The 27,471-nt window shown below is 43.1% G+C and overlaps 1 protein-coding gene across 1 annotated transcript in view; it reads left to right on the top strand.

The window, feature by feature from the left end:
• LARGE1 (LARGE xylosyl- and glucuronyltransferase 1) overlaps window positions 1-27,471 on the top strand; it is a 611,138-nt gene that overhangs the window by 83,477 nt on the left and 500,190 nt on the right. The gene's annotated exons all lie outside the window — the stretch shown is intronic.

Below are 27,471 nucleotides of genomic sequence, written 5' to 3'. Positions count from 1 at the left end.
GCCACTGTGCCCCATCAAATGCAGCCACTGTGCCCCATCAAATGCAGCCACTGTGCCCCATCAAATGCAGCCACTGTGCCCCATCAAATGCAGCCACTGTGCCCCATCAAATTCAGCCACTGTGTCCCATCAAATGCAGCCACTGTGCCCCATCAAATGCAGCCACTTTGTCCCATCAAATGCAGGCCAGCAGGCCATTTGGGTATTTTTTTCAACTGCCCCTGAACACATTTAATGTTATCCTATGTGTCCATGCACACATTCGTATTTGTTTGCGTTTTAAAGCAGTTGGGTTTAGGTTCGTTTTTTCAGAAGCCAAATTTTGGGTTCAGACGCAAAAGTTTTAGCGTTTCAGATGCAAATCGCGGCAAATCGCTGCTAAACGCGGCAAAACGCGGTACCGGCGTTTTTAAAGGTGACCTATTTTTTTACATTACAAATCTCAAAAATGATGGCAAATTATGAAAAATCATAAAAAAACATTAAAAAATGTAATTGCTTGCATTGCATTGTGGACAATCCACAACTTGTGGCAGGTGACGTGGCCAGGTGATTTGGCAAGTGCATAATCCACTTGTGGCAGGTGACGTGGCAAGTGGACAATCCACAACTTGTGGCAGATGTCGTGGTCAGGTGACGTGGCAAGTGGACAATCCACAACTTGTGGCAGGTGACGTGGCCAGTTGACGTGGCAGGTGAGGTGGCCAGTGGACAATCCACAACTTGTGGCAGGTGATGTGGCCAGGTGATGTGGCAGGTGATGTGGCCAGGTGACGTGGCAGGTGACGTGGCCAGGTGACGTGGCCAGGTGACATGGCAAGTGGACAATCCACAACTTGTGGCAGGTGACGTGGCCAGGTGACATGGCAGGTGACGTGGCCAGTGGACAATCCACAACTTGTGGCAGGTGGCGTGGCCAGGTGACATGGCAGGTGACGTGGCCAGTGGACAATCCACAACTTGTGGCAGGTGGCGCACTCGGCCAGCTCAGTGGCCTTTTTGCAGGACATTAGAGCAGCCCAGGGGGCAAATGCATTCTTGCAACCCAGCCCAGTCTGCCCCAAGGGCCTTGGTACACCTCTGGGTAGAAGTGACATGCGGGCCGTTCGCGGGCCGCGATCGGCCCGCGGGCCACCAAGGGCCATTCGCGGGCCGCTACCGGCCCGCGGGCCGTCGCGGCCCACCGGGCATATGCCCGGTATGCCCTATGGCCAGTCCGGGCCTGCCTGGGACTGACAATACACAGCCTACCATTACCTGGGACTGACAATACACACACTACCATTACCTGGGTCTGACAATACACACACTACCATTACCTGGCACTGACAATACACAGCCTACCATTACCTGGGTCTGAAAATACGCATTCCCATCATTACCTGGGACTGAAAATAATCATCCCATCATTACCTGGGACTGAAAATAATCATCCCATCATTACCTGGGACTGAAAATATGCATCCCATCATTTCCTGAGACTGACAGTACACAGCCCACCAATACCTGGGACTGACAATACACACACTACCATTACCTGGGACTGACAATACACACACTACCATTACCTGGGACTGACAATACACACACTACCATTACCTGGGACTGACAATACACACACTACCATTACCTGGGACTGACAATACACACACTACCATTACCTGGGACTGACAATACACACACTACCATTACCTGGGACTGACAATACACACACTACCATTACCTGGGACTGACAATACACACACTACCATTACCTGGGACTGACAATACACACACTACCATTACCTGGGACTGACAATACACACACTACCATTACCTGGGACTGACAATACACACACTACCATTACCTGGGACTGACAATACACACACTACCATTACCTGGGACTGACAATACACACACTACCATTACCTGGGACTGACAATACACACACTACCATTACCTGGGACTGACAATACACACACTACCATTACCTGGGTCTGACAATACACACACTACCATTACCTGGGACTGACAATACACACACTACCATTACCTGGGACTGACAATACACAGCCTACCATTACCTGGGACTGACAATACACACACTACCATTACCTGGGACTGACAATACACAGCCTACCATTACCTGGGACTGACAATACACAGTCCACCATTACCTGGGTCTGAAAATACGCATCCCGTCATTACCTGAGAATGACAATTCACAGCTTACCAATACCAGGGACTGATAATACACATTTCATCGATACCCGAGACTGACAGTAAACAGCCTGACTTTACCCGGGATGGGCAATACACATCTAACCGATACCTGGGACAGATAGAACATACATTATTGATACCTGGTACTGGCAATATAGAGCATGCCAGTACCTAGGACTGACAATATATTGCCCTATGGTACCTGCAGCTAACAATACACAACCCACTGATACCTGGGACAGACAATATTCAGCCAACCGCTACTCAGCCCAACAGTACTAGAGATTGACAATACACATCCTATTGATACCTGGGACTGATGATACATAGCCAACCAGTTCCAAGTTTTTTTTTTCCAACGGATTAACATGTCAGGAAAGCAACCAACAATTACAGATGCAGGGGTCATCAATTACAGATGCAGAGGTCAACAATTACAGATGCAGGGGTCATCAATTACAGATGCAGGGGTCATTAATTACAGATGCAGGGGTCAACAATTACAGATGCAGGGGTCATCAATTACAGATGCAGGGGTCATCAATTACAGATGCAGGGGTCAACAATTACAGATGCAGGGGTCATCAATTACAGATGCAGGGGTCATCAATTACAGATGCAGGGGTCAACAATTACAGATGCAGGGGTCATCAATTACAGATGCAGGGGTCATCAATTACAGATGCAGGGGTCATCAATTACAGATGCAGGGGTCATCAATTACAGATGCAGGGGTCATCAATTACAGACTACTTGCTTCTCTAATGAAAGGTTTGCAATGAGAACATGAAAAACTGATTGGTAAGAAGGTGGCATTGCTTCTGTTGCCTTCTTCTTCCTTTGCAGTGTATGATTTGGAATATAATGAGTGCTCTAGGGTTACGCACCCTGCTGGGTCCCATGAGTTTGTAGCATGGTCACCTCTGTCAGTACATCTCCTCTGTGAAGAAGACATGTATGGTTCCTCTAACGTAACTCAAAGGAAGCAAGTTTGTGTGTTGACCCGGCAGTGCTCTTGTTGCCGTCCCCTTGGCTCTCACGCTGTGCCGTGTCCTCAGAAATGCTGGTTTAGCAGAGACAGAACGAAGCAAATGTTTGGCTGCCGTTGCTAATGACTGAGCGGAGGTGACTCAGCCTGTGAGCGAGAGATTTATCTGCTGGCCACCATGGCCCACCTACAGCTGTCCTGACAACTTTTCTATTCTAGAAGGGTTATGGAAAGCAAGACTTCTTACAGGAACACAGCATTGTCATTCCTGTTCAATTCATGTTCTTTTAACAATTCCATGTGGTTTCCAAAATAATTGTACCTCCCCTGGGGCAGCTGGATGGAGAATTTGTTAGCACAAATGGCATCCACAAGCAAACCTTTGACAGAAAGATATTTATAAGTATAGCCTATTTATAAGGTGACCAGATTTTTAAAATGAAATCCGGGGACATATTTTTTTTTTTTTACTAGTTATCAACGGCTCTCTGCCCGCCGCCGCCACCCACCTCACAGCCGGTCAAGACTTACACTCCGGGCCCTGGCTACTATTGGGTGGGGAGCGTAGGAAGATCACTCCGCCAGGTTAGGCAAGGAGATAAGCTGGCTGGAACTTGAGCCAAGGCAGAAGAACATGCGAGCAGAGCTGGATGGGCATTCACCCGAAACTGAAGAAATATTCCCTCCGCGTTGACCAGCACACGATTATCAGAAAGGGGCATAGATAACGGAAAAAAATTGACCCCCCTAAGCTAGTAGGAGCGGCGAAGCGGGGGGGGGGGGTGTGAAATTCAATTATTTTTTAATCAATTCTGCACTGTCTTTGCAATCCAATCCGGGGACAAAACTGGGGACAGACTTGGGCCCTGGGACAGGGCTTCATCCAACCAACCGAACTTTCCTTCGCCGGCGTATCGTGGGCGCATATTTACGCTGGGCGCATTTGCCGCTCCCATTGATTTTCTATGCACATATGCAAATGAGGGAGATACGCTGATTCACGAACGTACTTGCGCCCGGCGCATAATATACGCGGTTTGCGTACGTCGTACGTCTGGCGTAAAGTTATTCCCCATATAGGAGGCGCAACCCATGGAAAGGTATGGACCAGGGAACACAAGCTGTTGTATCTTTTGTCGTTTGCGTTGTACGTGAATATGACTAGGCGTAGGTTACGTTCACGTCGTAGGCAGTGATCCGGCGTATCTTAGGAAGTAGTTCCGACGTGATTCTGCGCATTCGCACTGGGATGCGGCCACGGGACGGCGCATGCGCCGTTCATTTTAAGTACTTCTATGGCGCTTGCCCCATCATTTGCATGGGGTCACGCCTCATTAGCATGGCTCACGCCCACTTCCACCTACGCTGGCTTACGCCGAGGAAACCCAGCGTATCTTTAAGAGGGAGTGGGAGCAAGTGCTTTGTGAATCCAGTGCTTGCCTCTGTGCACTGCGTCGGCGTAGCGTATATTAGATACGCTACGGCGGCATAAATATGCGCCAATGTATGTGAATCTGGGCCATTGCGTATATCTCTGCAATAAATGCATGTTTTATCCATTTAAACAGGCTACAAGTACAGATATATTTTTTGGCTCTGTATGCGAGCCCTGAATATACACCTTCGTCAGGGCATGCATACAGAGACCAAAAAAATATCGCATATTGGTGCTACAGAAACATGGTTTACATAAGGCTGTAATGCTCAGTACACTGTTTAAGCGTACCTCCACTTTTGTTGAGAAAAAACATTCCCTCCTCAGTGATCTATGTACATTACAAGGGGTTTAGCAAACTTTGTTACAGATTCCTACCTTTTGTTATTCTGAAGAAATCCCTGTGTTTGTTTGTGTCCATGCGCAAAAGTAAATCTAATGGGAGTGGTTTTATAATTATCAATCAGCTTCTGCCCCTGCAGGGCTCTAATGAGGAAAGCTGCTGGGTCTGCATCCCATTAGAAGTGATTTCTTATTGGAAGTATCTCACCAAAAATGTCATTTTCTTTGCAGGGGATGACGGAAGTCTGACTTGTATCTTGGTGTAGACTTCTGGGAAAATCCAGTGAGCCAATCACACAAGCAAGAAATGATGTTTCTGGGGGGCGTTTTGTACAGAACACCTCCAGGTAGCCATATTGCATTGCAATATACAGAAAATTACAGCGCTGCAGATTGAAAAGGAAAGATAATTTTTAATAACATTCAATAACAATATGACTTGAGTTGCTATTGTATATGCTATATTTTATTTTTTTGATTTGCTATTTTTTTTCTCCACGAAAGTGGAGTCACCCTTTAACCACTTGACACCCGCACGCCGTCATATGACGTCCAAAACGGGGACCTGTTATCCTGGGTGGACGTCATATGACATGATGGGCTTTGCGGGGGGATATCTCAATGATGCCTGCACCCGGAGGCATCATTGAGATATCATTTTTTTAGCGGCGGTGATCCTGCGCACCGTAAGAACGATCATAGCGGCTGTTCCGCCGCTAGATCGTTCTTACAGGCGGCGGGAGGGGACATCACCCCCTCCCGCCGCCATCCGCTGCTTCTCCGGGCTCTCCCGTCCCACCGGGGGCCCGGAGAGATGATCGCCGTCCGCCGGATGTTTGCCATAGAGAAGACTGGTGACCATCTGGTCACCAGTCATCTCTATGACCGTCGGAGGCCCGGGCGCGATGTGATGACGTCACGCCCGGGTCCCCGTGAGTAAACAAACAGCAATTGCGGCTAGTTTGAATGAGATCTGTGAATTTTTTTTCACGATCTCATTCTTTCCAGCCTGCAGGAGAGATGTGGAGTCTTATTGACCCCGCATCTCTCCTTAAAGAGGACCTGTCACACACATTCCTATTACAAGGGATGTTTACATTCCTTGTAATAGGAATAAAAGCGATTGAAAAAAAAAAAGTGTAAAAAATAAAGAAATAAGTAAAAGAAAAAAGAAAAAAATAATAATAAAAAAATTAAAATGCCCCTGTCCCCAGTAGCTCGCGCTCAGAAGCGTACGCACACGTAAGTCCCGCCCACGTATGTAAACGTCGTTCAAACCACACATGTGAGGTGTCGCCGCGTGCGTTAGAGCGTGTGCAACAATTCTAGCACTAGACCTCCTCTGTAACTCTAAACTGGCAACCTGTAAACATTTTAAAGTGTCGCCTATGGAGATTTTTAAGTAACGAAGTTTGGCGCCATTCCATGAGTGTACGCAATTTTAAAGCGTGACATGTTAGGTATCTAGTTACTCGGCGTAACATCATCTTTCATATTTTACCAAAAAATTGGGCTAACGTTACTGTTTTGTTATTTTTTAATTTATGAAACCATTTTTTTTACAAAAAAAAAAGCCGTTTGAAAAATGATTGCGCAAATACGGTGCAAGATAAAAAGTTGCAATGACCGCCATTTTATTCCCTAGGGTGTCTGCTAAAAAAACATATATAATGTTTGGGGGTTCTGAGTAATTTTCTAGCAAAAGAATGATGATTTGTACATGTAGGAGAGAAGTGTCAGAATAGGCCCGGGAAGGAGGTGGGTTTTAAAGCCCGGTATTGAAGTGGTTAAGAAAAAAATAATAAATGCACATATTTTTGCAGGAAAAAAAAAAGTACAATTATTATTATTTTTTTCCATGAGCCTGCAAAGCATTGTGCCCGCAATCAGTGAATTGTGTGTGCTGTGTCAGGGGCCTACACACTCCTCTTCCTGCTCTCTGCCAATAGTGCTTTACGGGCTTTCAGTTGGAGAGCTGTAGAAGGGGCCATAGATTATAGCCTCGTACACGCGTTTGGATTTTCCAAAGGGAACCGTGTGATGACAGCCTGTTCGCCGAAAATCCCATCGTTTGTAGGCTCCATCGGGATTTTCCACGGACAAATGTTGGATGGCAGGCTTTAAAATTTTCCTCGGACAACGGTCTGTTGTCGGATTTTCTGATCGTGTGTCCGTCGGACAAAAGTCCAAAGTACAAACAGGCATGCTCGGAGGAAATGCTCACCAAACACAACATTAGCAGAAGGTGCCCAAAGGGTGGCTCTAAAGAGCTGAAAAACTATGTAGTGCGTAAGTACATTCCTGTTTGTTGGCCGACAATTGTGTGTCATTTGTATGCAAGCGAAGTCCCTGGCCAACGACCATCGGACAAAAATCCGAGCCTTTGTCTGCGGAAAATCCGATCGCAAGTACGATGCTTATGAGTGTACTGATTACCACACTCATGTTCCGTTGAGAAGTACAAGTCTGTCTGCTCTGGTGAAAAATAAATATTTAGTTCCAATGCGCTACTGTGAGTAAACAAAATGTGTGAAAATAGTGTAAATATTGTAAATAATACCCGGGGCAGCTATATCTAAAAGTGTTCACATAACACAAAAAAAATAACAAGGTAAAAAAGTGATAAGCGCTCCAGGTATGTGTCAAATTACAACCAAAGTATATACGTGAATGAATGGACCACAATTAGAAAATGAGTGACCAAACTCAAAATGTGCAGTGCGTGCCAAAAAATAATAATAATAAGAAAATATATTCAGATGTGATAGATTATAGGGATGTCCAGTCCTCTGTGAATCTAAAATCACTGTGATGATCACACATAAATAAATATATAAAAATAAATATAAAAACTGAATATATATACATATATATAATATGGAATAGTGTAAAAGTAAGTGAGCGAATGTATAAAAGTGCAACAGTGATGTTAATAAAGCAGTCTATAGGTGGAGATGATGAGATGTTTCCATAAAAGGTATCTGTGTAGAAGGCAGCAGTTTAAAAATCCTCATGAGTGTTGTAGTGCCCTTACCATGAAGGTGCTATATGTGCGCATATAGAGATATCCCTCCGGGTCTCCGATCACCCCTGTCCTGGGATCAGTCAGTGTACGTTGTACCAGCAGCTGTATTCCATTAAGGTGTCCTGGGCGCGTATCTACTGATGTCCTCCGGGTCTCAGGTCACCTTTCTCCTGGGGTCACTTCATTCAAGTCTGTTCTGACTGCTGCATACCTCCAAAGTATTCCCAATTGCAGTGGTCCAATAGGCAAAACAATGGGGTGGGGAGAAAAGAAGATAGCCTCCAATGGTGTAGTAGGATTAGGAATCCAAAAGTATTTATTGTGGTAAAAAACAGGTAGCACAAACAGTGCTTGAAATAACAGAGCAGCGATAAAAATCAAGGTGCAGACGTGGCGTTTGAAATTACCGCCTTACGTCCGATAGCCTCCGGCTTGTGTGAGTATAATCCTCGGTCTCGACTTTCGGCTCCCTACGGCGTTACGTCACGCACCTCGTGACTTCATCAGGGGATTCCTATTGGTTGTCGGGCCGCCGGCTAAATACGCACAAACCGGAAGTAAACAGACTTCCATTTTCTTGAAGTCCATATTCATGGACATTATGTGTTATAATAAGGGCTGTTATTGGGACGTAGCTTACAGTGTAAATTAACACCTAAACAGATGGTTAACCTCACGTTTCATGTGTACTCCTAGTGCAGGACTGTAAAACTTAGAATATTAATTTCAGAGGAAACTTAAAAGGGTGCATCTCATCACAATTAGTGATAGACAATGTAAAATAATCGGTCATATGTAATTATGAATAATTACTGTATAAATGCACACACATGTATATTATTTTAATTATAATGATAAAGAATTAAATTCGATAAATAAAATTAGTCGTACGATTAAGATTAAAATTAAAAAGTTATAAAGTTAAAAGTCAAAACCATATAGGGCAATAGGTGACGCATGTTAAAATGCATCAATGTCGTACTTTATTAACCCTCAGTGGGCCAGTGAACTGAAGGTGGCCCAAATAGGTAAATAGTGTACCTATTTGATTTTTATTAATAGTAGTGGACTATATTAGTGTAGAGATGGCAGTGTGGATGAGATAAAGGTCCTGAGTGATGGATTTAAACCCTGCTACTTTGTCACATTTATACACATAAGGACAATGTCTCGTCGTGTAGAAAACCTCAAATCAGGACTTGAGTTGTGTTATTAGTGGTAGAGAGCAAGGTATCTTTCCCACCAGGTGAGGTAGGTATAGGGACAAATATTTAAAAAAGTCCCACACTACCGGTACATCTACTAGATCTAGATGCCCAGTAGTGTCCATGGGTATACCAATCAATATAAAATTGTCTCAACCGATACTCCCACAAGCCTAAGTCCATCAGGACTGTTTGGGTATCATACTGACATAAATTCACATTTGGTAATAACTAAGGTCAGAGAAAAATAAATTCATTAAAATGATGTTAAAACATTTAAAAATTATTTAAAAAGCAATTCAAGTCGAAATCCACATTCATACCTCCTGGAGTGAGTGTGTTTAATGTATGAATCCAGCGTGATTCTTTCTGACTAATGACTCGTATTTTGTGGCTACCTCTCCAAGAAGCTTTATATTTTTCTATGCCCCAAAATTGGAGCATAGTGGCGTCTTGATTGTGCACTTTCGCAAAATGGCGTGATACGCTATGTTTGGGGTAGCCATTGGTAATATTTCGTACATGCTCTTCTATTCTAAATTTTAATTTCCTTTTAGTCCTGCCCACATATTGCAGGTTACAACTGCATTGGAGCACATAGATAACGCCCTCAGTGTGACATCCAATGAAGTCTCTTATTTGATAGGTTTGTCCTGTCATAGTGCCATTGAAGTCTAGTCGTTTGCCTTGAAATGGTTTTGAATGTCTACACGCAAAGCAATTCCTACACGGGTAGAATCCTTTTCCGGAAAAAAAGGAAAACATTGGTTTGGGAGGCGAGGCAATGACCGATTTGACCAATATGTCTCTTAAGGTGGGAGCTCGTTTGTAAATTATTTTAGGTTTATTGGGGAGAATTGTCTGAAGATCTTTATCCCCTAATAGCACGTGCCAGTGCCGTTGGATGAGTTTGTTAATTTCTTTATGTTGAACGTTGTAGTCTAATATGAGGCTTGGTGCTACATTGTTTGGCGGTTCTTTGTTGGCCGTCTTGTTCTCCAGCATATGTTTTCTGTCCAGTTTTTGTACATTCCTTACTTGTTCTTTTAGCCAGGATATATCATACCCTTTATCCTCGAATCTTTTCCCGATGAATTGGGCCTGCTCATTGAAGTCTTCCTCCTTGGTGCAGTTTCTCTTTAGTCTGACTAGTTGGCCTTTCGGGATGTTGTAGAGCCAAGGTTTGTGGTGGCAACTTTCAACTGACAAATAACTATTGGTGTCGACTGTTTTAAAGTAGGTTTTGGTAATGATTTTATTGCCTTCCAGTGATACGTTCAAGTCCAAAAAATCCACCTCTTTGGTGTCTATTTTCCACACAAGTTTGATGTTTTTCTCGTTGCTATTCAAGCTTTCCATAAATTGCTCCAGACTTGCTTTATTGCCATTCCATAGAATGATGACGTCGTCTATATATCGTTTATACAATATAAGCTCTACCGGCATATGTTCGTAGATGGCTGATTCTTCCCATTGGGCCATAAAGGCATTAGCTATGCTTGGGGCGAACTTAGCGCCCATAGCTATGCCTATGGCCTGCTTATAATAAATCTGGTTGTGCCAGAAATAGTTAAATTTGAGGCAAATATCCAAGCATTTGGTCAGATACTTGCGTTGTTTGCACATCATGTTGCTATGTTTGCGTAATAGCCACTTGATGGCATGGCATGCATCATGATGGCCTACTATGGTATATAGCGACGTAACGTCAGCTGTGGCAAGTAAGGTGGTTCCTTCTGCCACAGAGACAGTATCTAGAAGTTGGAGAATGTGTTTGGTGTCTTTTAGATAGGCACGCGTATTTTGTACTGATGGTTGAATAAAAAAGTCAATGTATTGGCCCATCCTAGATGTAAGTGACTCAATACCATTGACTATAGGTCTTCCAGGGGGGTGGTCTTTGGATTTGTGTATTTTTGGCACTGTATATATTACTGGAATTCTACAACATTCAGGTACAAGGTATTTAGCCTCTTTTTTGTTCAGGATATTTCTTTTTACACCTAGGTTCACCACCAATTTCAATTCCTTTTTGTATGTGTTTGTGGGATTGCCTGGTAATTTAATATTGGTATCCTCATCTGACAATTGGCGATCTATTTCTCCCAAATATTGTGCTTTTGTCTGAATGACTATTGCTCCCCCTTTGTCCGCAGGGCGGATAACCACATCTTTCCTTTCTATAAGTGATTTGATTCCCTTTTTGATGTGTGCCGGATCATATTTCTTTTTAACTTTAAGTGTTTCTAGGTCAGCCAGGACCAGTTTTTTGAAGACCTCTATATGGTGGTTGTCTGACACTTGTGGGTTAAAGGTAGAGTTATTGCGTAACGTGCTATGTATTAGGTCGTTACTTGGTGGCTGCTGTATAGAATGTGAGAGTTTATCATTAAGGAAATATTTCTTCATATTGAGCTTTCTTATGTACTTACGAATCCCGATGTAGGTGTCAAATTTATTAAGATTTTTGACCGGTGCATGTTTGAGCCCCCTATCCAAAACAGCTAGTTCTTCAAGTGTCAGTTCGGTGGAGGTTAAATTTACCACGTTCTCTCCTCGTCTTTTCTTTTTCTTTTGTTGTCCCTTTCCTGCTCTGTTTCCCCTCTTGTTTCTGGACTTGGTCTTGTGGGGTTTTCCTGTGTCCGTCTCCTGGGGGAGCAGTGGGGGTCCTGTATAGATCTTCGTGGAGAGTGGTCTCTCCTTTCCCTGTCTAAAAAAGAGGACCGTGGTGCTGTATGTTGATAGTATTCATGACTTGGTCTCGAATCTTCATAATGCTGGTCTTGTTGTCCTCTAAGAGGCTCAAATCTGTTATGGACCACAGTCGGGGTTCTATTATACCCTCCATAGTATTCAGATACCTGTGGGGGTCCCCTAATTGGGTTACCATAATAGTCATACATCTGTCTGCTCTGGTGGCAGAGGGGAATTGTAGCCTTGTGGATTTTAAAAGTGACAGCGGCTGTGGGGAGAGGAACCCCTACACGCTGTTACAGGAGGGGTACTTAGCAACATGGTACACCCTAAATATGGGTGCAACAAGTAGAGATGCTAAAGGTGGAGTTAGCCTTTCGGTCCTCTACTGTCCTCAACAGTACCTATTCTTCGCCACAAGATGTCCTAAGTGTTTCAGCTTGAGTGACACCTGGCAAGGTGTCATTAACTCGCCCCTTGAGGAATTATCACTTTGGCTCCCTTATTTACTGTGTAATAAAGCAGAACGTGATGCTGGTGCTCTCACATGACTGGACTATAGATTTTAGTTAAATGTATGTATAAAAACAAAAGCATAACATACATGCTCTGGAGCAGTGATTCTCAAACTGTGTTCCGTGAGGCCGCGTACACACGGTCGGTCCAAACCGATGAAAACAGCCTGAAGTCCAGTTTCATCGGTCCAAACCGACCGTGTGTACGGCCCATCGGTCCGTGTCCTTAAAATCGAACCGATGGACCGCTGCCCGATAGGTCCAAACCGATGGTTAGTACACAAAAGCATCGGTTCAAAACCCGCGCATGCTCAGAATCAAGTCGACGCATGCTTGGAAGCATTGAACTTAATTTTTTTCAGCACGTCGTGTGTTTTACGTCACCGCATTCTGACATGATCGTTTTTTGAACTAATGGTGTGTACGCACATCAGACCATCAGGCCGCTTCAGCGGTGAACCGATGAAAACGGTTCGTCGGACCATTCTCATCGGTTTGGACTGACCGTGTGTACGCGGCCTGAGATTTGCAGGTGTGCCGTGGAAGTTTTGAAAAATATAAAAAATTGCTAGCATTTTGAAACCTTGAATATATCGAAAAAATTTATGGTAAATCACTGTCGCAAAAGTAAAAAAAGTAACATATATAAAAACGCAATCTCTGCCAGTCTGTCATTCATTGGTTCCTTTTGTAATGCGAGACTTGTGCCAGAATCTGATTTGCTCTCGAAAGCCGGGCACATCCTTTACTTCAAAGGGGTTGTAAAGGTACAATTTTTTTCCCTAAATAGCTTCCTTTACCTTAGTGCAGTCCTCCTTCACTTACCTCATCCTTCCATTTTGCTTTTAAATGTCCTTATTTCTTCTGAGAAATCCTCACTTCCTGTTCTTCTGTCTGTAACTCCACACAGTAATGCGAGGCTTTCTCCCTGGTGTGGAGTGCCGTGCTCGCCCCCTCCCTTGGACTACAGGAGAGTCAGGACGCTATCTACGTTGCAGATAGAGAAAGGAGCTATGTGTTAGTGGGCGTCCTGACTCTCCTGTAGTCCAAGCCTCATACACATGATTGGATTTTCGGCAGACAAAGCATAGGACTTTTTGTCCGAAGGAGCGTCGGCCAGGAACTCGACTTGCATACAAACGGCAAAGAATTGGCAGCCAACAAACACAAAACTATGTGGCTTTTCAGCTCTTTTGCTCCACCCTTTGGGCAACTTCTGCTAATGTTGTGTTATGTGGAGCATTGCTTCTCAGCATCCGATGGACTTGTGTACACACGATCGGAAAATCCGACAATACGCAATTGGCAGACAATTTTAAAGCATGCTTTCCCACATTTGAAAATCCGACAACAGTTGTCCAATGGAGCGTACAAACAGTCGGATTTTCCGACAACAGCCTGTCATCACACAATTCCCGTCGCATAATCCGATCGTGTGTATGAGGCTTTAGTGTAATTGTTAGGGATGAGGGTCTGTGTTGTCCTAGATTACATTTTAGACAACATGCAAATACATTAACCACGTAAGGACCGCCTCCTGCACATTTATGTTGGCAGAATGGCACGGCTGGGCACATGCACGTACAGGTACGTCCTGTGCTAGTACCCGCGACCCGGTCCGAAGCTCCGGGACCGCGGGAACTGCAGACCCGATCGCCGCTGGAGTCCCGCGATCGGTCCCCGAACGGGGAGAGCCGTGTGTAAACACGGCTTCCCCGTTCTTCACTTTGGCGGCGGCATCGATCGTGTCATCCCTTTTATAGGGAAACACAATCGATGACGTCACACCTACAGCCACACCCCCCTACAGTTGTAAACACACTTCAGGTCACACATAACCCCATCAGCGCCCCCTGTGGTTAACTCCCAAACTGCAATTGTCATTTTCACAATAAACAATGCATTTTAAATGCATTTTTTGCTGTGAAAATGACAATGGTCCCAAAAATGTGTCAAAATTGTCCGAAGTGTCCGCCATAATGTCGCAGTCACGAAAAAAATCGCTGATCGCCGCCATTAGTAGTAAAAAAATGCAATAAAACTATCCCCTATTTTGTAAACGCTATACATGTTGCGCAAACCAACCGATAAACGCTTATTGCGATTTTTTTTACCAAAAATAGGTAGAAGAATACATATCGGCCTAAACTGAGGAAAATGTTTTTTTATATATATTTTTGGGGGATATTTATTATAGCAAAAAGTAAAAAATATTGAATTTTTTTCAAAATCGTCGCTCTATTTTTGTTTGTAGCGCAAAATATAGAAAACCGCAGAGGTGATCAAATACCACCAAAAGAAAGCTCTATTTCTGGGAAAAAAGGACGCCAATTTAGTTTGGGAGCCACATCGCATGACCGCGCAATTGTCTGTTAAAGCGACGCAGTGGCGAATCGCAAAACCTGGCCGGGTCCTTTAGCTGCATTTTGGTCCGGGTCTTAAGTGGTTAACCAGTTCCATGAATTTTTGCATGTACTGTTGGCCTGGCCTTGACTAAAATAATAATCATCCTGACAGATGGGCCCTTTAAATAAGGAAAAAAAGTGTTTTATTTTTAAGTTACATAATACATGAAATGTTTTCTTTTCTCTATTGCCTCATTAACAGATACAGGAACAGCTAAAAATAAGCCTTTCATGTGAAAACACCCCTCGTGGGACAGATAACGTTAATATAATTACTTGAAGGTGCCTTATTACATTGAACTTTCTCAAATAAATTGAAATCACATTTTCATTTCCTGACTCTGTAATGGCTCTTGATATGTAAATGCAGTTTAAATGTAAAATATAGCGTTCATTAGATGTTCATTTTTAATAAGCTGCAGTTTGTGTATGTTAAACCTAATGCTAATTGGGTCTTTAATTTTAGAATGTAACCAGATACAGGAATGGAGATGATGAGCCAACTCCAAATCACTTGTACATCTGTAGTTGTTCAGCAAGCGAATGTGATGGATGTTTCTTTAAATTTTGAAATGGATACAGCGTTCCAATAGGGAGGCTTGATTTTCATTATATAAGTTTTAAAGAGAGACATGCTGCACTTGGAGTTCCAGTCTCACAATCAATTTTGTTGAAAACAGAACAACCTGCAAATCCTCCTTGTGATGCATTTTACTCCGAAGAGCTTAAAGCGGAGGTCCGCCTAAAAAAATATATATTAAAAGTCAGCATCTACAAATACTGCAGCTGCTGACTTTTAATAAATGGACACTTACCTGTCCAGGGTGCCTGCGATGTCGGCAGCCGAAGCCGAGTAATTGCTCGGCTCTCGGCTGCCCCTGCCACCATCCTCGTGGAGGGAATCGGGAAGTGAAGCGTTGCGGCTTTACTTCCCGGTTCACTACTGCGCATGTGCAAGTCACGCTGTGCGAGCTCAATGGTCCCCGCTGTCTTCTGGGACCAGTATGTTTCCCAGAAGACAGCGGGGGGGCGGTAAGGGGCATGACCCGTGGGAGTCTATGCCCGGGAGTGGGTGCAAATACCTGTATTATACAGGTATCTGCACCCCCTCCCCCTGAAAGGTGCCAAATGTGAAAAAATATATACTGTACTTTAAAGATACTTTAAAATAATATGATGGCTGTGAGATGATTGTTCAATTTTTGGCATGCACGGGCATACCCAAGTTTTAAAATATACATGGCTCCTGACTTTGGGCATTTGTATGTGTAGTTTTTTTTGGAGGGGGTGGGCATTTAAAGCAGGGGTTCTGCAGGACAGCGTTTTTTTTTTTTTTTTGCTGTGCATCTACGGGTTTTAGGTTTGTCAAGCTTGTACTCACTTGTTTCTATTCCCCCGCACTGTCAATAATAAACATGTGCACACTGAAATATTTTGTTTCGTAATTTTGTTTTTATCCGAAAAATTAATTTATTTAGTTACTCCCGAAATTCGTTTTTATTTATTTTGTTTTTCGTAAAAAAAATGCATTCGTCCTAAAATCCAAATTAATTAAGATCGAATCTGTCATTGAAGGCTTATGGTGTCTGTCGAATGTAAAAAAAAAAAAAAAGATTCGACGGAGCATCGAAACTGTCTCTCTATGTCAAATCTTTTCTCTCTATGTCAAATCTTTTCTCTCTATGTCAAATCTTTTCTCTCTATGTCAAATCTTTTCTCTCTATGTCAAATCTTTTCTCTCTGTCGAATCTTCTTCATGTCTCTATAATGTCGAATCTTCTTCATGTCTCTATAATGTCGAATCTTTTCTCTTTATGTAGAATAATATTGGACTAATAGAGTTAAGGTTAGGCACATTCGACCGCAACGAAAACAAAAATAAAGCATTTGTTTATGTCAGATGTTTCAGTTTTTGTTTTCTGTGCTTTCGTTATCGTTTGTTAAAACGATAACAAAAATACCTGAAATTTGGCCGAAAATGCATTCGGACGAAAACGAATGCACATGTCTAGTAAATAATACTTTATAAAAATTCCTCCTGGAATGTTCCATCTTGCTTGTGGGCATTGTGAAGCCCACAAGCAAATACTTCCGGGAAGCGGTGAATGCAGATATCCCAGCATTCACCGCTCTATCCCGCGCATGAGCAGTGTTGACGGATTTACCCGTTTGCCATTAATTAAAATGGCGGAATTAAATCCGCCCTTGTCACGTGACCTGCTTCTTCAGTCACGTGACGTGTGAAATCCCGTGAGATTTCGTCATTAGGAATTGTCTCCTGGAAAGCACAACTCTGTGCTCCCAGGAGACATTGTGATCAACTCCCAGCAAACACTGGGGCGCTGGGGAAGAGAGGAGACACGCCAACTCCAGGAAGTGTCTTTTGAAAACAACAAATTCACTGTGTTTGAATGCCCTATACATTTTTTAATAGCCAAATGTTCATGTACATAATGAGCTGGTCTAGATAAGCTGTATTTACTGTAATATTTAGGGTGAACCTCCGCTTTAAACCTGTCTAGTTGATCCTTTCCTTTGGGGTGTCTAGGAAGAAGAGATGGTGGCAAAGATTGTAAACTGTTGCCCAATTCGGAAGGGCTGTCATGTTGGATAGGATAGGAAAAAAATAGAAATCTTTACAGGATTTAAGAGATGCACAATATGAAATGTAGTTCTTAAACTTTTTGGGTCCAACCTACGCTCTGGAGGGTCCTACGCTTGCATCCAATTATGTGAGCTTTAGGAAAAAATAGAGAGAAAAGGAAGGAGATTCTTTTTCTAGCAATCAAAGTCCCTTTGTTCTCCTCGCCTTTCTACCTATTCCAGATAAGTCTTAAAACCTGCTTGACTTTTGTGATTTCACAAGTCAGAAGAGATGGCGTGCAATTGTGTGAGAACAATGAGCTGTCTGGTTGCAGAGTTTTGCTGTTGGGTCCCATGGGAGGCTGGCAGAAGCGAGGGTAAAATGGGGGTGCCATATAGGCAGCTTAGGTTTTGTGAAGAATAAGTGGGCTACGCACAAGTTACCTTACAGTTCTAAGTTATCTACAACAGTGTTTCTCTACTTTACTGAAGTATATTCCTCTTTATAAAACCTTTGATGTGAATTAGTTTACGTGTCTCCTCTCAAATAACCATTAGCAGTTATACACATACTGTATATTCCCAATAGCCTCTGTGATATCATAGGAACATTTATTGTTACACCCACTAAAGCCCATTTTCAGGTAAATATAGACCCTTAAAGAGGAGGTAAAGCCTCTCTTTAAAAAAAACAAAAACCTGCAAGACAAAGACATAATGAGATAGTACGCATAGCATACTAGCTCATTATGAATAACTTACTTGAGAACAAAGCCCCCGCATCGGACCTCGGACACCACCTCCGTCGCCGCCATGATACCCGGAGTGAGTGGAAGGATGAAAACTGGACAGCCGCACTCCAAATCACTTAAAAATAAGTTGTCTTTATTTTTCAACCGTACACACAGTCACTGCAACCAACAAAGAACAGTATGGCCGACGCGTTTCGCACTTACATTTAGTGCTTAGTCATGGCTCCATTTGCATGATACCCGGAGTGACTTCCGGATATCGCTGCTCCGGTGCTGTGACTGACCGGAGCAGCGATGACGTCACGCGCGTGGGAGCCGCCACTAACAGCATGATGCCGTTAGTAGCGGCACGCATGCGCCGTAGATATCGGCGCTGTCTTTCTTGGAAATATCTCCTTAACCATGTAGATATTTCTTGGACCTACAGGTAAGCCTTAATATAGGCTTACCTGTAGGTCAAAGTACTCTGTAAGGGTTTACAACCACTTTAAGTGCCGGTTCAGACTGCTGCGATGCGAGAACCCGTGCAAATCCAGTACAGGTTCCCACATCACACGTCACCCGCCGGCAGTGCATACTACCATATGTAAAACGTTGCGGGTGTCAATAGAAAGTTAATGCCCCAGATCGGATCACATTTCGCAGTGCAAACTGTCAATTTGGACAGGAATCGTATGGCCTGGGTGTAAACACCCAGGCGGTTCGATTCTGGTGCAGACCAAAAAAAGGGTCCAGACATTGCATGTGATTTGCAAAGCAGTGCGGTGCGAATCACATCGCAGGAGTATGAACCGGCCCTCAAGGCCAATAAAAGCTTTCCCTGAGCTCCAGAGGAGTAACTTTGCCTGGGCTCAGATGATATCATCAGTCTGCTGTAGGCAGAAGGAAGGATTTCCTAAGAGCCGGTTCACACACAGGCGACACGACTTTGGGGGCGACTCGGCAAGGCGATCTCAAGGCGTCTTGCGAGGCAACTTGCAAAATGACTTTAGTATTGAAGTCAATGCAAGTCGCGCCGAATCGCCCCCAAAGTCGTACAGGAACCTTTTTCTAAGTCGGAGCGACTTGCGTCGCTCCTATTAGAACGGTTCCATTCTCTACAATGGGAAGCGACTTGTCAGGCGGCTGTGTCGCCTGACGAGTCGCCCCAGTGTGAACCGGGTCTCAGTCTCTTCGCCCCCAGTGAATAGACTTCAACATGGTAACTTTGTAGCAAGTCACAAGGTGAGAGGCTGCAGAAGGGCAAATACGGTAGGTTATTTTTAAATGCTTTGAAAGTTTCCAAGCCCTTGCTATGCTCAGGACCTTGGCTTCTCTCCAGGTTTGCACTAAGGCCGCATTCACACCTGAGCGTAGCGATTTACTGGCATTTTTATTTGAGAGTTTTTGAGTGTTTTTTGAATATTTTTAGAGTATTACAAGCATTGTAGAAGCATATTACAAGCTTCAGCTGTTTTTGTTTAGCCAATAGAAAGCACTAGGAGGAGGAGAGGAAGAGGAAATGACCAAGTTTCCCTGAAAATAAGACCGGGTCTTATATTAATTTTGGCTACAAAAAACACACTAGGGCTTATTTTCAGGGAATGTCTTATTTGTTTACGGTACGTACAATAATCTTATTTTCAGGGAAACAGGGTAGACACAGAAAATGTGCGCTCAACTCGGGGCCAAAATCGTTTGTAATTTGCCAAAAAGAAGCTTGTGCACTTCTTTTGAGCAAAAGGCTTTTGCTTCAGGTAACAGAACGCTCATATGTAAACAGTGGCCATTGAATTGAATGGGCTTTGTGTTGTTTAGCATTTTAGAGCTACAAGCTTCAAGTAGAAAATCACTCAGGTGTGAACAGGGCCTAAACTCCACCCCCCACCCTGTCTAATCCCACCCCCTGTCATTTAACTGGCTAGGAGAGGCTACTTTCATTTGATGCTTTTTATAAGCCATGACAGGTCCTCATTAAAAACAAACAAGGTGGTAGTGCCATATTAGAAAGTAATATATTATAATAAGGGCCGCAAGAGCCGGGCCTGTGTCGACAGAAGACAAATCATTCAAGATTTGACTCCCAAACATTAACACAACTGTATTTATACACACAAACAGAGTCTGTGCTGCAGGCAGCCTTTAATTGGAAAGGTATGTTTACAAATCTGCGCAGACAGGCGCCCTAAGGACCGCATTCGGATGAAAAAGGGGAGCTGACGTTGCTTGTCCCCTGGGAACTGAGGCTGTATGTTCAATAAAATAATTACACACAAATATGACATTGGTAAAGAAGAGCCCGGGATCGCCGTTACCATTGCCGTAGGGTAATGTAGCATTATGATTACTGGAAAACACTGATTTATTTACCCAACCAAGGAGACGGAGTAGCTGTGAGTAAACTGCTAATATGCCGTAAATAAACTCAATTAATTACTGCTAGATCAGCTATGTTGGCGCTTGCTGCACCGCGTGGTGTCTGTGAGTATCAAGGGCTCTTGATTGGCTCTGTGTTTTCTTGTGGAATTGTCAACATATGTTAAAAAAAAAAAAAGATTTGTCACCTCGCAGGCCTCTGCCGCACTGGTGATTGCGTCACAAACAAAAAATATGATAGCCACAGAATCCCGAGAGAGGGCAAGGAACCAGCTCACATGTTTCTATTAGCTTGCTAGACCATGGGATGTTCTGCAATGGTTTGTACAGAAAAGGAGAGGTGCCTCTCTAATCTGGCCAACAAGGGTTTGACGCCGTAGAAACAGGTGAGTGTTTTTTCAACAACTTGTTGCCATTCTGATGCTGGTAAGTTGTCACTAGTGTGGTATAGGCTATAGGCAGGCAATAAATGGCTCAATGTTGGCAAACATCACTCTCAAGGGGTAATGAGTGCCCTGGAGGGATAATGCCCAAATCCCCTTACACACAGCCCCCATCTAATGTAGACTACTTTAGATTTATTACATATTACCATTCACATAACATTACTTAAAAATAATATATATATATATATATATATATATATATATATATATATATATATATATATATATATATATATATATAATGCTGCTCACTTTTTTATTCGCTGATCAATCATATAAAAATCCTACATAGATTTACCCTTATATGTAATATTAGGTGGGTGATTGTAAATGATCACCTTGTAAAACAAAATTGAAATTAAAGGCAAAACATTTGTATATAGATATAAAAGAAAAACATTATATATACCTTTTCTCCCCTTTTTATAAGCGATCACAGATCCTCTATTCTTAGCTGCATAAGAGCTGGGGGAAGGAGAAACAGCATGACACTGATCTGTGAAGAAAGGGCGTGTCAGGACAAGTCTGATCATTGGAGGAGAGCAGCCTGTATATGCTCCACCGCAGTGTTTGCCATAGGGAAACTGCTGGGGAAAAGACCGCCGGTTAATCGCGGCAGGAAAAAAATAGAACATGTTCTCATTTTTTCTGCCGCTAATTCCCATCGGTTTTCCTGTCGAGAAAACTGCCATGGAGCATACACACAGACAGTTTTCCCGGCCAAAAGCTGTCATGGCAGTTTTCCCGATGGGAAAACTGGTGGTGTGTACGAGGCATAAGGGTAGCAGTAACATGGTCACTTGTTAGATATAATCTTTCAGGGGCTAAACAAAGTACAAGCAAACAGTCTGTTGTTTCTCTGTGGAAAACTGCTACAGGAACAGGAACTCTTTTATTACTTATAAGGCATAGACAAAACATGAACTCACAAACGTAACACTGCCATCTAGTGATCATACAATGTAGTAGGCACACAGCAATGACATATAGTGAGTGTTGCTCATTAAATACAAACCTTGTATGCTAACATCACTATTGTGTGGAGGGATCCGGCAGCTTCACCCACAATAGACTGCCTGCAGAAAACTACAGGAGGAGGTGGAGATAAGACCAATCATACCGCACAAACAGAGAGCAGCAGAGAAGAAAGTTTTCCATTGGATTACTGCACAGATCTGGAAGAAATACACAAAGCACACCGAGATTCAAGGGGGAATACGCATGCCTTTTGTATTTAGACAATATTTGTTTTTCTTGGAGTTCACCTTTAAAAAAATCCCTTATCACTTTTATGCTTTTAATTCCACATCTGCCGCCCCCACAGCTATTACACATATCTCCCCCATTTCTAAATCCCTAACAGAAAAGGGATAAGATCAATACATCAAGCCCGCAGCCTCTTTTGTGACGTGTAATAACGCCATTTAATAACCGTTATCTGGACTATCCTGCGTTCTCTCTAGAGTTGCACCCCAGTTATCTCTTCAGCTGTCAGTCCCCGCAGCCAGGCTCGGAATACCAAACACCCTCCTTTGCGCACGCACTGACCCTTCTCGCCCCAATCCAAGCCTAGATGGCAGGAAATTAAATTCCGATTTAAAACCGTGCCGGAACACTACAGAGCAATAAACAAGAACCTGCGCTTTGCCGAAGTACACAGTCGTCCGTCCTTGTGTTCAGCAATGAGAAATCGACTCAATGAAATCTTCCTGGACTTTGCTTGTTGAAACGCGGAGGTTTCCTTAAAAGGCAACTCAATAAAAGGGAAAAAAATGTTTTTTTTAATTTATTACGGTGCCTAGCCAGAAACCTTTTATTTCTGCAGTTCTTTTAGCCTTTCCCAGTAAAAACTTTTAATTCATGAAATATACAGTATCTCAAGACAAAACTTTTTATTTAATTTTGGGTAGAGTTGGGAATGGTTAACACCCATAAGTTTTTCTTTTTAAATCATTGTCTCATTATGAATTCCCTTCACTTCTAGTCCCTGAGACACAACAGGAAGTGAGGGAAATTCCTTCTTGGAAAGTTGTCACTGAAACAGTTGTACACAAATCAACAACCAGAAGGACGCAGCTAAGTGTAGTATAAAGATGCTTTAACCACTTAAAATGACTGTAAGGCTTAGTTTTTTTTTTTTAAATAACAAACATAACATACTTATCTCCACTGTGCAGTTCGTTTTGCACAGAGTGGCCCCGATTCCTAGACTTCTGGGCTCCCCAGCGGCGCTATCAGCTCTCCCGGGGGGGGGGGGGGGGTTACCTGGCAGGCGTGCTCCCGAGTCCAGAATTTGCGTCCATAGACGCAGAATGCCAGACTCGGCCCCGCCCCCCGATGCTGCATCATTGGATTTGATTGACAGCAACGGGAAAGCCGTGGGAATTACAGCATCCAGGTGAGTAAAACGGGGGGCTGGGGGGCCAGTAAGTGTCAGAAAAAACACAAGGGTTTACCACCCCATTTAAAGTGGTTGTAAACTCTTTATAACCACGTTTGCCTACAGGTAAGCCTATAATATGACTTACTTGTAGGTGCCGTGACTTTCTCCTAAACTTGCACAGTTAGGAGATATTCACTGTATCCGCATGTGCTGAGGATGTCGATGCCGATGATGTGCGCACTTAAGAAATGGCTCGTTTGTGCCATTCTTCAGCTGCTGTGCCGTGACCAGCGGCTCCCGCGCGCATGGAGTGGCGTCATTGTGGCTCCGGCCAATCACATCGCCGAAGCCCGCAAACCCGGAAGCAACATTCCGGAGACATCTTGCCCCAGTGTACAGGGACCGCTGCAACGGCTTCTTTCTAAGGTAAGTATTTCATAATAAGCTAGTATGCAATGCATACTAGATTATTATGCCTTTGTCTTGCAGGTTGTGTTTTTTTATTTTTTTTAGAATGTTTACAACCACTTTAAGGACCTGAGGATTTGCCCCCAGGCCATTTTTTGCGATACGGCACTGTGTCGCTTTAACAAAAAATTGCACTTCTTTTTTTTCCCCCCACAAATAGAGCTTTGTTTTGGTGGTATTTGATCACCTGTACGGTTTTAATTTTTTGCACTATAAACAAAAAAAGAGCGACAAATTTGAAAAAAACAACAATATTTTTAACTTTTTGCTATAATAAATATCCCGAAAAATAAATAAAAATGTTTTCATCAGTTTAGACCAATATGTATTCTTCTACATATTTTTGGTAAGGCTAGGTTCACATCACGATTTTTACATCCGATAATCGGACCGTTAAATCGGATGGAATCGTATATGACAAAATCGTATGTAATCGTATGTCAAAAATTTTCACTAAAAAATCGGATCCTGATTTTAAATAATGTCTGGCTTTCTGGGAAAAAGAAGATTCTTGACGTTTCTAGCTCGTTCCAGTGTCTAGTGCGCATGCGTAATAAAAAATCGGGTACGATTTATCGGATAAAAACGCACAGTCATCCGATTTCTTACGATTTTAGATTGACCACAATATAAAAAAAATCGGACACGATTTTAATACGATTTCAAATCAGGACCAAAAATCGTGGTCAAACACTATTTTTGATGCGATTTTAAATCGTATCAAATCTGATGCGGATCAAATCGGATGCACTTGGGGACCTACATTAATGAATGGAAGTGAATGGATACGTTTTGCCATACAGATTTGTACGATTTCAAACCTAAGAATCGTGAGAACAAGTAGGATGATAAAATCGTGGTGTGAATGCACCCTAAAAAAAACACACAATAGGCGTATAGTGATTAGTTTGCGCAAAAGTTATAGCATCTACAAAATAGGGGATATATTTATGGCATTTTTATTATTATTTTTTTTTTATTACTGGTAATGATCAGCGATTTTTTGCAGGACTGCGAACAGATCAAACACATTTGACACTTTTTTGGGACATTGACATTTATACAGTGATCAGAAATACATAAAAATGTAAGATCTACTGGGGCCCCTTGACTGCATAAGCTATTTTCTGGGAAATGTGAACTTGGCCTTTAATCACAGGAATAGCCTTTGACAATAGTGCAATGACATTAATTAGAAGAATACTTATAACAAAAGATCTATGAGACCTATCGAATATCCTTTCACAGTATGCTTATGCCTGGGATAAAAACTCAGATTTATTTTTTAATGAAATTAGGAAGGATGTGTAGAAACCAGGCCTAAGTAATTAAATCAATTGACATATGCTGGTCCAAGCTAACAACCTATTAGGCCAGGTATCCCCCCTTTGTAAAATAGTGCAGCCTGCAGAAAACAGAATACATATTCCTGTCTGAATATCTCTCCCTGTGGAGTCAAAACTGAAATGTGTTTCATGACTCCTGAGATGATTACAGTACATCAATAATAAGAACATATTCATGTATAGCAATTAACTACCAACATTGTAGGACCAAGCACGTCTATATTAGGAGGTACCCGAGGCATCTGAAGCCTTGCACACACAATTGGATTTTCCGTAGACATAGGCCCATATTCACAAAGCACTTACGCCGACGTATCTCGAGATACGCCGCGTAAGTGTAAATATGCACCGTCGTATCTGTGCGCCGTGCCCACAAACTGAGATACGCCTAAAAATAGGCTTCATCCGACCGACGTAACTTGCCTACGCCTGCGTATCGTAGGCGCATATTTACGCTGGGCGCATTTGGCGCTCCCATGGATTTTCTATGCGCATATGCAAATACGCTGATTCACGAACGTACTTGCGCCCGTAAGTCGTACGTCCGGCGTAAAGTTAAGCCCATATATGAGGCGCAACTCATGCTAAGGTATGGACCAGGGAACACATCCGTCGTATTGTACGTCGTTTACGTAGTACGTGAATAGGGCTGGGCGTAGGTTACGTTCACGTCGTAGGCAGTGATCCGTTGTATCTTAGGGAGTAATTCTGACGTGATTCTGAGCATGCGCACAGGGATGTGGCCACGGGACGGCGCATTCGCCGTTCGTTTTAAGTACTTCTATGGTGCTTGGCCCATCATTTGCATGGGGTCACGCCTCATTAGCATGGCTCACGCCCACTTCCACCTACGCCGGAATACGCAGAGGAAACCCAGCGTAGATTTGAGAGTGAGTGGGAGCAAGTGCTTTGTGAATACTGTGCTTGCCTCTCTGCGCTGCGTCGGCGTAGCGTATATTCGATACGCTACGCCGGCATAAATATGCGCCAATGTATGTGAATCCGGGCCATAGGCATAACAGTAGCAGAGTCAGAGTACTGAATGCATGTGCACTGTGTGTGGGAGAAGACCGGAGCATGTTAATATGTATTCTACCTCTCGTGCAAGCCTGAAAGGGTGGCAACGTTCACATACACAAGGGGAGCCTGGGGAAGAAACCTGGCCACCCTAAAACAGGAAGTCTGAGAACAGCAGAAAAAAACTTGCATTTGAGAGATGAGATAATGCCCTAAGTGTGCCCACATGTGATGCTGAGCCTCTATACTGCTAGTACTGGGGTACAATAGCGGAGAATCGGCAACATGCACAGAAAAAAAAAGTAGATTGAAAATAACAGCAATTAAAAGAAATTAAAGTGTTACTAAACCTACAACAGTAATATCAGTCTGTATATGCAGTAAGCATGCTTGTTATACTCACTGTGAAAGGGATTAATCCTGTGCATTGTGTAAAAAGGCTGCTTGATCAAGTCTTCTCTGATCCTCATTTTCTTCCACTGTCCCCAATCCATCTCCCGATATGACAGAGGCTTTGGAGTCACCTTGCACATGCTCAGTTTTGTGTGTATTGCTAGATATTTTTTTACTTGGGAGAGTGCATGTGACCAGCACAGCGCCAATCAGCACTGTACAGACAGAGGGTCATGGGTCCTGCAGCCTGATAGGACGGTCAGAGAGAAATGAAAACTCCTCCTACAAGCTTTAACCAGACACTGATAGAAGTCACAAGACTGTTATTTACTGCTGATGAGAAAAGGTATTTAGCAGTTTATATTTGCTAAAATAATTGTATTTCCACATTCTGTGTACTGTGGGAGAACAGATATAGTGAATGCAGGGTCCTGGATTAGTAACATTTTAAGAAGAAAAAAAAGCCATGATATACTGATATTTTAGAATGATAGCTGTAAAAAACGTGTATAGTGCCACTGGTAACCCAGTTTCCTCCCAATGGAAAGTAGCAAAAGACGGATGGACGGCCGAACACCAAAGAACTCTTGAGTTGTCTTTATTGAAGAAACATAAGCAAACACCGCAGATACACAGCAAGAATCATAAACAACCGACGCGTTTCACACTTGGTTAGTGCTTATTCATGGTACCCCGGTTTCCTCCCACACTCCAAAGACATGCTGGTAGGTTAAGTGGCTCCTGTCTAAATTGGGCCTAGTATGTCTATGTATAAATCTGAGTTAGGGACGTTAGATTGTAAGCTCCTTGAGGGTATGGACTGATGTCAATGTATAATATATTGAGGGGCAGATCCACATACATATGCGTGGGCGCAGCGTATGTGAGATACGCTACGCCGCTGTAACTTACTTTT

Source organism: Rana temporaria, chromosome 3 (genome assembly GCF_905171775.1).
Source record: "Rana temporaria chromosome 3, aRanTem1.1, whole genome shotgun sequence".
Classification (NCBI taxonomy): Eukaryota; Metazoa; Chordata; class Amphibia; order Anura; family Ranidae; genus Rana; species Rana temporaria.
This window is presented reverse-complemented; position numbering and strand designations above follow the sequence as displayed.